The sequence below is a fragment of the Lactuca serriola genome, chromosome 3 (genome assembly GCF_051521515.1).
Source record: "Lactuca serriola cultivar US96UC23 chromosome 3, Lser_US96UC23_V15, whole genome shotgun sequence".
NCBI classification, from domain to species: Eukaryota; Viridiplantae; Streptophyta; class Magnoliopsida; order Asterales; family Asteraceae; genus Lactuca; species Lactuca serriola.
In genome coordinates this window covers 295,647,974-295,661,275 of record NC_136410.1, presented here as the reverse complement: position 1 = coordinate 295,661,275, position 13,302 = coordinate 295,647,974, and the positions used below count along the sequence as shown (strand labels likewise).

Genomic DNA, 13,302 nt, shown 5'->3' with positions numbered 1-13,302 from the left:
CCTCATATTAGGGTTTTTTCTAGTCAGATCCTACTCGTCGAGTCTGGCCGCCGACTTGACGAGTCCATCACTTAAGTCCCGTGTCCACACCCACTCCTACTCGACGAGTTGGGCCTTCAAGTCGCCGAGTCCCAGGCCAAAATGCAAAATAAAACAAAATAAATTACATACCAGGAACCGAGTGCTACAAATCTCCCCCACTTATTTCAGACTTCGTCCTTGAAGTCTACTGCTCGTTCCTGGAAAAGTTCTGGGTAGTACTCCATCATCTCATCCACCGGCTCCCAAGTCCACTCCGAGCCTTTCTGGTGTTGCCATTGCACCTTCACTAGCTCCACCCTCTTGTTGCTCAGATCCTTCGACTTCTGGTCGAGGATCGTTGCTGGCCACTCAGTATAATTCAGGCTGTCATCATTCTGTATATCCTCTAAGGGTACCACTAATGAGTCGTCCACCAGGCAATTCCGCAGCTGGGAGACATGGAAAGTGTGGATCTGGCTACTTCGGCTAGCAGATCCAACCTATACGCCACCTTGCCCACTCTGGCTAAGAACCTGAATGGTCCAATGTACCTGGGGCCCAACTTGCCCCATTTCCTGAATCAGATGACGCCCTTCCTTGGCGACACCTTCAGGAGAACCATATCCCCGACCTGGAACTCCAGGTCTGATCGACATTTATCGGCATAACTTTTCTGCCGGCTCTGAGCAGTCTGAAGCCTGCTTCGGACCTGCTGAATCCTCTCTGTTGTCTTGAGCACTACTTCAGTTCTCCCCATTACCCTCTGGCCAACCTCGCCCCAACATATCGGGATCCTGCACTTCCTGCCGTACAACATCTCGAAGAGAGGACGATCGATACTCGCATGATAACTATTGTTGTACGAGAATTCAGCCAACGGAAGGTAAGTATCCCAACTACCTCCAAAGTCTAAGACACATACCCGCAACATGTCCTTCAAAGTCTGGATGGTTCGATCACTCTAACCATCTGTCTGTGGGTGGAAGGCGGTGCTAAAATGCAGACGAGTACCCAGCTCCTCATGAAACTTCTTCCAAAACCTAGAAGTGAACCAAACATCTCTGTCTGAAATCACCGACACTGGTACCTCGTGCCGCACAACCACCTCCCTGATATAGATGTCAACCAGCTTCTCGGCCGAGATGCTCTCCTGAATCGGAATAAAATGAGCGCTCTTGGTCAGTAGATCGACGATGACCCAAATCGAATCCACCCCTCGCGCGGTCCTGGGAAGCTTTGTGATAAAATCCATCGTAATGTCCTCCCATTTCCATAGCGGAATATCCAACGGCTGCATCTTGCCGTGTGGCCTCTGGTGCTCGGCCTTCACCTTCCTGCAGGTCGAGCACGGCTCCACGTACCATGCTACATCCCGCTTCATGCAGGGCCACCAATAGTCCAGGCGAAGATCCCTATACATCTTCATCGCCCCGGGATGAATGGAGAATCAAGATTTGTGTGCAACTTTCATCAGAACCTGGCGCACACCCCTGTGGTACGGCACCCACACCCTACGATGTAGTGTCAGTAATCCCCGACTGTCATAGTCAAAGGAGGAAACCTGCCCCATAACTCGCTCGCTCTTCCGATGTTCCTCCTTCATGGCCTACTGTTGGGCCTCCCGAATCCGCTCCAATAGCGGAGTCACCATTGTCATCCTCAGACAGATATCCCTGATCGGCGCTGCCTTGCGGCTAAGTGCGTCGGCCACCACATTGGCTTTTCCCGGGTGGTAGAGGATCTCATAGCCATAATCCTTTACCACATCGAGCCACCGACACTGCCTCATATCCAGATTTGGCTAGTCCATGAGATACCTCAAGCTCTTGTGGTCCGTGGAAATCGTACAACGAACCCCATAGAGGTAATGACGCCAAATCTTGAGGGCAAACATAATGACCGCCAGCTCCAAATCATGTGTCGGGTAGTTCGCCTCGTGAAGCTTTAGCTGCCTCGAAGCGTAAGCAATGACATGCCTCTTTGCATCAATAATGCGCCCAAACCCGAGATGGACGCATCACAGTACACGACTAAATCCTCCACGCCCTCTTGCAGGGCTAAGATTGGCGCCTCGCATAATCTCTATCTCAATGTCTCGAATGCAACCTGCTACTCAAGCCCCCTACGAAAGACCACAGCCTTCCTCGTTAGCCTGGTTAGGGGTACGACTATCTTGGAGAAATCTTGGATGAATCTCCGATAGTAGCCAACTAATCCTAGGAAACTCCGAATCTCAGATGGAGACCTCGGAACCTCCCATCTCCTCACTACCTCCACTTTGGCCGGATCTACTGAAATCCCGTTCTGGTTGACAAGGTGCCTAAGAAACTACACCTTGCGCAACCAGAACTTACACTTGGAGAACTTAGCATACAAGTTCTCCCTTCTCAAAGTCTCCAGAACCTCTCACAGATGCTCCTCGTGCTCTTCCTGCGTCTTGGAATAGACCAAGATGTCATCGATGAAAACTATCACAAACCGATCCAACATCGGCCTGCACACATGGTTAATGAGATCCATGAACGTAGCAGGAGCGGTGATGAGCCCGAAAGGCATCAGCACAAAATCATAGTGACCATAACGGGTCGGAAAGGCAGTCTTCTGTACATCCTCTTCTCTGACCCTCATCTGGTGATACCCTGAATGCAGATCAATCTTGGAGAACCAAGACGCTCCCTGTAGCCTGTCAAAGAGGTCATCAATCCTCGGGAGTGGGTAACGGTTCTTCACCGTTACCTTATTCATCTACCAATAATCTATACACATCCGATGCGACCCGTCCTTCTTCTTCAAAAACAGAATCGGGGCTCCCCGGGGTGAATTGCTCGGTCTAATGAACCCCTTGTCTAACAGCTCCTACAGTTGTGTAGAAAAATCTTGCAACTCAGGAGGAGCCAACCGATATGGTGCCTTGGCTAGCGGAGCCCCACCAGGGACCAGGTTGATTTTGAATTCCACTTGTCTCTCCGGAGGTACCTCGGGAAACTCATCGGGGAATACGTCCTCAAACTCCTGTATAACGGGCACATCGCCCACCGTCTCTCGGGTATCCATAACATAGGCAACATAACATGCGCAACCCTACTGGAGGTAGCGCCTAGTCCTCGCTGCCGAACATAAACCTGGTTCTTTCTGTGGCCTTTCGCCCTGAACCACCAGCTCTCCGCCAGTAAGGGTCCTAATCCGCACTGACTGCTACGCGCAGTCGATCACTGCCCCATTGGGGCTCAGCCAATCCATACCAATAATGACCTTGTTCCCCCACAAAGGTACGGGAACCAAGTCCACCAGGTAACGTTGCTCGAACAACCTCAAAACAAAATCCCGGTAGACCTTTGATGCTCGTATCGCCCAGTCGTCTGCAATCTCGACCCCTAGAGGGCAATCCAACATGCCTGAAGACTCAGGAAACTTCTCGCTAAGCCCAAGAGAAACAAATGATCGAGTGGCACCCGAATCAAACAACACCTGAACTGGGATACCGTTCACATGGAACGATCCTAAGCAAGGCACATAATATATCAAAATCATAGCGACATAACATAAAAGCATAAACTAAGAAATCATAGCCGTCACCACATCGGGTGCAGCGCGTGCCTCTTCGACTGTCAGCTGAAATGCTCGGCTCCGAACCGCTGGGGCCTCCAACTTGGCCTTCCAGCCATCCACAACCCATGTTGTCACTGGAGTCCGTGCCACTGCGGGCGCCGCTCCTGTTGCTGTCAATCTAGGGAAATTGGCCTTTTTATGCCCCTTCTGATTGCAATGAAAGCAAATCAGGTCAGATATCTGAATCCTAGGAGTAGGGGCAGTACAATCTCTGCCAAAATGCCCAACCTTGCCACACTTATAGCAGCCTAAACCTGGCCCGGTGCGACAAGCTCCCTCGTATGACCAACCGCATTTCCCACAATGGTCCCGTACTGACTGGCCTTTCGCCTACCATCGGTTCCCTTGGTCTTCTTTCCCGAAGCCCCCATCGTCAGCCCCTTCGTTGCCTTCCTCTTCCGGATGTGCTCCAGATCAATCTCCCTCTCCCTAGCCCGGGTAATCATGGAATCCAGGCTAGGGAAAGCTGAGAAACTGACATGCTCCCGGATGTTGGCTCGTAGCATGTCATGGTAGTGGGTCCTCTTCATGTCCTCATCACCCGCATACTAGGGCACCAGCAATGCCCTCTCCCGGAACTTGGCGGTGATCTCCGCCATAGTCTCCGTAGTCTGTCTCATGTCCAAGAATGCCTTGGTCAGCTGCTGAAGCTCCACAACTGGCGCAAACTCCGCCCTGAATCTGGTCAGAAAGTCTGACCAGGTCATAGCCTCAGCAACCGAGGCTCCCAGAGACTCACCAACCGACTCCCACTCATCTCTGGCCCTGTCTCTCAAACACCCTATAGCGAAACGGACCTTCAACCCTTCTGGGCAGAAGCTCGTCAGCTCTGCAGACTCGATGTCTGCGATCCATCTCCTAGCAGCAATGGGGTCTTTCACCTCATGGAAATCCGGCACACCACTCCCTTTGAAGTCCTTAAAGGACATTGTGAACATACATAAACAAAAAAGCACATACATAAACACAAAACACCTATATTCATGTGTTTTCCTCAAGAAACTCTTCAACCCCTTCAACCCAAATTGAACATCTTCAAGAACAACTAGATCAGAAAAATGAGTTCATCAAAAATGTTTTCAGATTTGTGTGTGTTTGTTAGATCTGAACAAAAATTCTCCAACTCTTCAATCAATATGTATGTGTGGGTTTGTTAGATCAAAAAACACATACACAATCATCTTTTTTATTTGTGTTCTTGAAGGTCGGATGAGCTTTAAGATGAACTCGAGTTAGGGTTTTCAAACCCACTAATCTAGAAAAATGAAATCGAAGGTTAGGGTTTGTTCATGTGTTTATCATTCGTGTGTTCATCTAAAGAAAAAAACTCTTATGTCTTCGAATCTGGAACAAAATTGAAGATCCCATTCAAGGGTTTGCATAAATTTGTTGTTCACTAGAAGAAAATCGAGCCTCTTTCTTTCTGCTCACAAAAAGAAAATCAAACATGTGTTTTTGAACATCTTCTTCGTAGATTTCAATTTTGAAAGCATGTGTGAGTTCTTGAAAAAAATCGATGTGTTCTTGAACAAAAAACAATGTGTGTGTGTTCATCGTGTTCGTTTTCTTCACAGAAATCAAACAATCTCCAGAAGTGTTCGTGTGTATGTGTTCTTGCTCAAACACCAGATCTGAGTTTACTGAAGTGATTTTCAGATTTGTGTGTGTTCTTGCTCGATTTTTGGAACAACATACCTGCATTGATCTGATGTGTATGTGTTTGTTCATCACATATCTTGAGTTCATGAGAAATGGATAAGAAATAGAGAGGGGAGAATAGAAGCCTTGAATCTGAAATGATCTGATGTGTATGTATGTGTTTTTATTTTCGCTGGAAAAATCATGAACACCGGAGAAGATGACAGGAGCGTCGCCGGAGGTGTCAAATACGCCGAAAACCGCCTATACCTCCGACAGCAGGTCATAAGGATGTTATTTAAACAGTTTAACAAGTTTAATGGGAAAATGTGGACAAAAAAAAGTTAGTGACTAAATGTGTACGAATCAAAAAATAAGTTACCCTTTTAAGTCATTATCCCTTGTTTTATATACAAATCGACATACGTTTCATATATAATTTCCACAACTTAAAACGTCCTATATAATCGTCAAAAGTTGTAGTGTTTATTTTTTCATACTACTTGATTTTTTTATACATAGGAATTAATATATGCTTGATATATAATTTACACAACAAAAAATGGTAAATAATATCATGAATTAATAGGGAAAATAACTAATGATATAAATTTATTAAAATTAATAAAACTAACATGTTAACTATAGAGTTTGTTTTGCTATTGACATTGGTTTTACATGTATAAATATTATATCATAATTTTTTAAATGTTATTATTTTAATTAAATAATTATATTCATACGCAACGCGCGGGGATTCTACTAGTCTATATCTATCTATCTATCTATCTATCTATCTATCTATCTATCTATCTATTTATCTATCTATATCATACATACTTATAAAGCTAGCATTTTTTTTGAATCTCATGCATTTGAAACCCCATTTTTTAACTTTCTCAAAGCACATTCATTTGAAACCCCCTTTTTTAACTAATGCAACTAAAAAGTTTTCTTAATTATGATTTAACACTCAAAAGTTTTATAACTTATATTATGTTTAATTAGCATTTAGTGAAAAGTTTACTATAAAAAGGCCAATCTTTTGTGTCTTTTGTGTTATAAAATCTTACATGTAAGAAGGATTTGAAGATATTGTGATTCAAAAGTTTTCATATAGTTGAAGCATTCACGATCCAAATATGATGATTTGAAGAGATGGTTATGTCGCATCGATGGTAATTGTAATATGATTTTTTCTTTCAACCAAAACAAATGAAACTTTTCTATTCTTTCTTTATATTCAGTTTCTGATTTAATCTTTATATGTAATTTGTGTGTACTACTCAATCTTGAATGTGACTCTCCAAACATCAATGTTTTGCTTGGAATATCTTTCTGATTCTTCTTTTTCAAAAAAAAAAATTGATTGCAGGTTAGTGAAGAATTGTCATCAAGCGTCTATGGTTGAATGATGTTAAATGAAGAAAGAAGATTCATAAAATGGATATAGGTTTTTTTAGTTTGAGGAAAGTTGACGAATGTTAGTTTTTTCTTTTGATTTAAATGTATGTTTATGTAACATCTTTATTTATATATTCAACCACCCAATGCTCTTATTTATTTGATTGTAGTTTTTCTATTTCGATTATGTTTATTTTCTTTTATTTTTTGTTGGGTTATCCTACACGACATATTTAAAAGACAATATTTAAAAGATAACATAATTTTGAACATTTGATATGTAATTATGATAGGCTTATCATGATATGTTCTTCATATGAAAGTAATTTATCCATATTACTATGACAACAATTACATATGACATTCACAAAAATATATATATATTATATGTGATTTGTTAACATGTATATGCACCTATGTATGAGATAAATTTATATACAAATATCTTTATGTTTAATAATTTAAGGGATTAAAATGATGCATCAAAACCAATTATTTAGACGAATATAATAATAATAATAATAATAATAATAATAATAATAATAATAATAATAATAATAATAATGATAATAATAATAAGAATAATAATAATAATAATAATAATAATAATAATAATAATAATAATAATAATAATAATAATAATAATAATAATAATAATAATAAATATACATTTCCAAGTACCGCATTCATTTGAAATTCACACAACTCAAGAGTTTTTAACTTATAGTTATTAATTAGTAATCCCTAATAACTTTTTATTTTCCTTTCTTTTATAAGGTTGTAAAGTTTTGCTCATTAAAAACATTAATTTATTTGAAGAGATTTGTGATTTAAATATGAAGAGTTCATATAAATGTTATAATAGATGTGTTAGTGTTTTTATGTTATTAAAAGTTATAGTGTTTATTTTTCATATTTTTTATTATTCGTTGTATATATATCTTTTCTAATACAAATGTTATAGTAGATGTTTTTCTATTTTTATGTTACTAAAAGTTGCAATTCATATTTTTTTTTCATACGTTTTGTTACCCCTTATATTATCAATCATTTGATATATAATTTACACAATTTTAAACGGTTTATAAAATTATAAAATAATTGTATATATCATAATCACTTTAAAATTAAACTAATATGTTTAATAAGACTAATATGTTAACTATATGTTTGCTTTGCTACTAACATTTTGTTTCAAAGTAGAAATATTAAATAATAATTTGGTAAAAGTTATTATTTTAACTATATAATTCTATTCTCGTGCAGCGTGTGGGGATTCACCTAATATCTTATAAAGCTAGCATTTTTCCTTGAACCTCATGCATTTGAAAATGTCTTTCATATGGCAACCCACCACAGTCCTACGAAGCTGGGACAGAGTATGATGATGAAAAGGAATTCCCAAATGCAATTGCTCTTGTAAGCCAACAGTTCAACAGACTACCACCCTCATCTTTTCGCAAAAATCAACAATTCACTAAACCTCCCTTTAACCATAACTTCAGTCCACAAACCAATCTTTCTCGATATCCCAAAAATTCTCACCCCACTCACCAATCTCCGCAATCTTAGAACACTCATCAATGCAAGGAGACACCACAGTCTGCCAAGCCAACTAATTCCGATACCTCAACCGAAGACAAAAATGATGTTGTCATTTGTCACAAATGCAATAATGATAAATCACTTTGCAAAAGATTGTAAAGCCAATGTGGTGAAAGACAGGGCATTCTATCTTAGAATGGCTTAAGAGATGGAAGAAAAGGAGAAGGCAAGGGCTTATGTGGCCCAGGTGAAGAGGGATCATCAAGTATGGTTGTCAGCGGATGAGGATGAAGATTTCAACATCAAGGGAAAAGGAAAAATTTGTATGCTGGCAACTATTGAAGAGGATGGATCAACCAAGCTAGCGGAAAACTATTGCTACATGGAAACAGATGGAACTATGAGCATCGTTGAGCAGGTAAAACTCAAGATCCATTCTAATAATTATAACATGCATGATTGTCAACCATTCTTAGACAACCTTAATGACACTTGTGATGCCGTCCTTTCAGACTATAACAAGGCCTTAGATGAGAAGAATATAGTGTCCCAAGAAGTGTTTCATGTAAGAGGACGACTAGAAGACAAGAGACTCAAAGTTGCTATGTTAGAAATAGACTTAGTGTTAGAAAACGATGCCAAAATGTTATGTGAAACCCAGTTAGGAATAACATTAAAATAAAAGGGATCTAGCTCAGAAGGAAAATGTATATTTGAGTCTGTTAATCGAAAAATTGTTTATTGAAAGTGAAGCCATTGAAAATCTTGTAAATAAAGGGATTGCAGATAATACATACAATTGGCGTTGGTCCAACGGGTATTCTACCACAAAGGATTCATCACCCGACTCAACAAAGACCGCTCCTATGTCCCTCCTAATCGAGAATTTCATTTTGCCAATCAACGACAAAACCTTCCCCAAAGACATTAGAGCCCACTTCGGTAGACTTCATAACCTGAGCAATAATTGTGTCATCAAGGGAATTCTTCCTGAAACCTCAGATCATCCAGGTGATCAACTACCCATCACTGGCACAATTTATCCCAACACTCAGGCTTCTTCAGTTGATGAAGAAATTCATATGGAAGGACCAGGTGAAAGCATAAGTTCAGACCGCAGTCCTACTCACTATAGTCTCGGACCACAGTCTACTCTACCTTCCATAAAGTGTCTCACTAAGGAATCATCCTTGACTTACTCTGCGATAGTTCAGTGTTCTTTACCGCAGACTTCAGTCAAAAGCACAGTGACCATGCAACCTATTACTCGTGAGTTACACATAGAGAATTTTGAATACGGCCAATGCTCTCAGAGTCCTAAATCTTCTAGTTCAAATGAATCAAGTCCACATTTTAAAAAACAATCAAAGCTTTCCAAGGAACCACAGATGAACACTACTGACTGCGGTTCTCCAAAAACTCAAGCAAAACCAGCTTTCAAAGAGGAACTTAGATCTCATGGTAAAAAACAGGAAAATGATTTCAAAAAGATAACCCTCAAGCAAACAAAAGTTTCAAATTAGAAGGATCTTGAAAATCTATTTCCTCTAATCGTTGTTCAAAAGGAACTACAGTCAAGGTGTCAGCCAAAATGAATTGTATAGTAAAAACTTTTTCTAACTCCTCTGACAAATCCCAAATGAAAGCCAAATCTTTTCAAAGATATCGTTTTCAAAAATATTCCTTGGACGATCCAAAATGGAAAGGAATCTTATCAACTCCTACAACTTTTTAGTCACCTCAATTCATCAAAAGGACAAAACCTAGGAGGAAATCAAATGTCCAAACTTTTTCAAATCCCAAGGGCAACTCAATCAAGTCTCAATCTCATACTAGTCACAAGCCTCACAATACACTCTCCGAAGTGCTGACCAAGTACAGTGTCTGGATGAATTAGAAAAACCTTTCTTTTGGATTTTATCAAAAAAGGTCTTTTCATGTCCAACCTCATAACTTTCCAAAACCTCGTAATTCTCCAAAATCTTGTCACACTCCAAAAGTTCACAAGCACCCAGGTTTAGGTCTCAAGATTGACACGAAACCTTCCCATGAACCTCGTATTCATGCATCTAGTCAGAAAAGTTATGGTTTGTCCCCGGGCTCCAAACTCGTTTGGGTGCCCAAAGTAACCCGCTAATTTGTGTAGGCTTTGTTCAAGGAGGAACAAGAAGAGGAGTAGGTGATCGATAGTGCCTGCTCCTTGCACATGATCGGAAGGTTAGAATACCTTCGGGATTTCAAGCCTATATGTAATGGTGGAAAAGTCACATTCGGCAACAACGCGAACGGTATCATCCGAGGTTACAGTGTACTAACAACAGGGAATTTCTCTATACAAAACGTTGCTTATGTAGATGGCCTCAAGCATAATCTCATAAGTGTAGGCCAACTTTGCAAAGCAGGTCATTGGGTTGAGTTTGATAATGAGTACTGATACATTATGACAAGTGATAGAAGCACCTGTTTGATCAAATCCAAGTCCGAAGGAAAAATGTATCCTTCGGATGTTTCATTGATCATTGGGAAACCACAGTTGTGCTTTTTATCCAAAGCAGTATCTAAAGTCAGCTGGTTGTGGCACTGCAAGTTGGCTCATCTGAACTATCGATATATCAACAACCTTGTTTCAAACGAACTTGTTAGAGGTCTTCACATTCTGAAGTTCAACAATGATACACTCTGACCTGCTTATGAGTGTGGTAAACAATAAAAGGGAAGTCATCCACTGGTGATTGATTCATCAATTTCTAAGCCTCTAGAGTTGCTTTGTATTGATCTATGTGGTCCATCTACCATAGCCAGTCTCCATCACAAGAAGTACATACTGGTTATAGTTGATGACTTTACTCGTTTCACTTGGGTCTTCTTCCTAAAACTCAAATCCAAAACACAACAAGTTCTAACAAACTTCATAAAAGAAATTGAACTCGAAATCAAGCTAACAATTCACAGAATCTGAAGTGACAACTAAACAGAGTTCACTAATCATCTCCTGAATAGATTCTTGGTTTCTAATGGTATTAGTCACAACTTCTCTGCTCCCTAAACACCGCAGCAAAATGGAGTAGTAGAGTGAAGAAATCATACTCTGGTAGAAGCAGCCAGATCCATGTTAAACCTTGCAAATCTTCCTCTATACTTCTGGGCCGAAGCTGTGGCAACTGCTTGCTTCGTCCAAAACCGAAGCATTGTCTACAAGCGTCTCAGCAAAATACCTTCTGAGAGCCTTAGCAATCCAAAACAGAATGTCCGATTCTTTCAAATATTCGGGGGTAGATGTTTTGTGATAAAAAAAAAGGATCACCTGAACCAGTTTGCACCGAAGTCAGATGAAAGCATTTTTCTTGGCTACTCAACAAACAAGGTAGCCTACAGGGTTCTCATCAAACGCACGAGACTAATAGTTGAAAGCTTCGATGGCAGATTCGATGACTATTACGTCTGTAACACTGCTTCATCAAGTGAAACAAAAGCTATCCTGGAAAGTGATATACCAGCCTCTTCAGGTCCGCTCAACATAGTTGAATTTAACTATGACGACCTATTTGACCCCGTAGAGACTGCTTAGCTCTCTGAAATTTGTGTGTCTCTGGTAGCTCAATAGCAACATGCTGAAGTCTCTGTCCCAATTCTATCCGAAGATTTGCCACTCAACACTTCCACCTCGCCGGTTGAGGGGGAAAGGTTAACACTGGGTCAAATGGAAACCATCTAGGTTCTAGTACTCGACGAAGCAACTCCGATTTCTATCCACAAAGTCCATATCCCATCAATTGTTTCCTCAGACTCTGATGAAGAAGAAAATATAGACACAAGAACTGATCTGAGGGTTATCACTCACTCTGTAATCCAAGGGAACGATCCTTAGTTCGAGAGGAACTCCCATCCGCAATCCATGGGGAACCTCATTCAAGTGCTGCTCTTAATCCCACAGTTCAAGTCCAAGACACTTCTATAGGCTGCTCACAAGTCGAGAGGGAACTGCCTTCTTAAAACACATAATCCTCTGACTTTGTTGACATTCCTTCCACCGCAACTACTGATCACCAACTACGTCGTCTACATGTTTGGACTAAAGATCACCCACCAGGTCAAATTATTGGAAACGATCTACAGGCGTATAGGCTCGATCTTCTCATGATCTAATGGACCACTGCCACTGCGTAACCTTCATGTCCCCAGTCGAGCCCGGATCCATCAGGGAAGCTCTTTTGGAGCCTAACTGGATCACCACCATGCAAGAAGAATTAGCAGAGTTTGAAAGAAACAAAGTATGGAAACTCGTTCTGAAGCCAAAAGGTCACACTATTGTTGGAACCAGATGGGTATACAAAAACAAACTCGATGAATCCGATGCGGTCGTACGAAACAAGGCAAGATTAGTTGCCAAGGGGTATAGTCAACTGAAAGGTGTTGACTATGATGAAACTTATGCCCCCGTAGCCAAGTTGGAAGCAATATGCATCTTCTTAGCATATGCGACCCAAAAAATATCAAAGTATATCAAATGGATGTAAAAAGTGCTTTCTTGAATGGTGAACTGAAAGAAGAGGTTTACTTGCAACAACCTCCAGGCTTCGAAAGTCTAGATTTCCCAGATTACTGTTTCAAGCTTGAGAAAGCAGTCTATGGTCTTAAGCAAGCATCTAGGGCTTGGTATGAGACTCTCTTTGAGTTTCTTTCCATGTCAGGATATAAAAGAGGTGTGATTGATCCAACATTATTTAGAAAGGAAAATGGTAATCACCTTATCTTGTCCAAATCTATGTGGATGATATCATATTTGGGTTAACAGATCAGGGTATGGTGAATGAATTTTCAAAGCTCATGATCAACAAGTTCCAAATGAGCATGAATAGAGAGATTAATTTCTTTCTAGGACTCCAAGTGAAACAAGTCCCTCAATGGATATACATTCATCAGGAAAAGTATACCTCTAAACTACTGAAGAAATACGCAATGGACAAGTGTTCCTCATCCAAGGTTCATATGGCCTTTGGTTATAAGATTTATGTTGATCATTCCGGAGAATCAGTGGACCACAAAACTTATAGATGAATGATTGGTGCTTTGATGTACCTCACC

General features: G+C 40.5%; 1 pseudogene; it reads left to right on the top strand.

Annotated features, from left to right (window-relative positions):
* Positions 1–12,389: 12,389 nt before the first annotated feature.
* LOC145096305 (putative mitochondrial protein AtMg00820 pseudogene) lies at positions 12,390–12,734 on the top strand (annotated as a pseudogene).
* Positions 12,735–13,302: the final 568 nt, after the last annotated feature.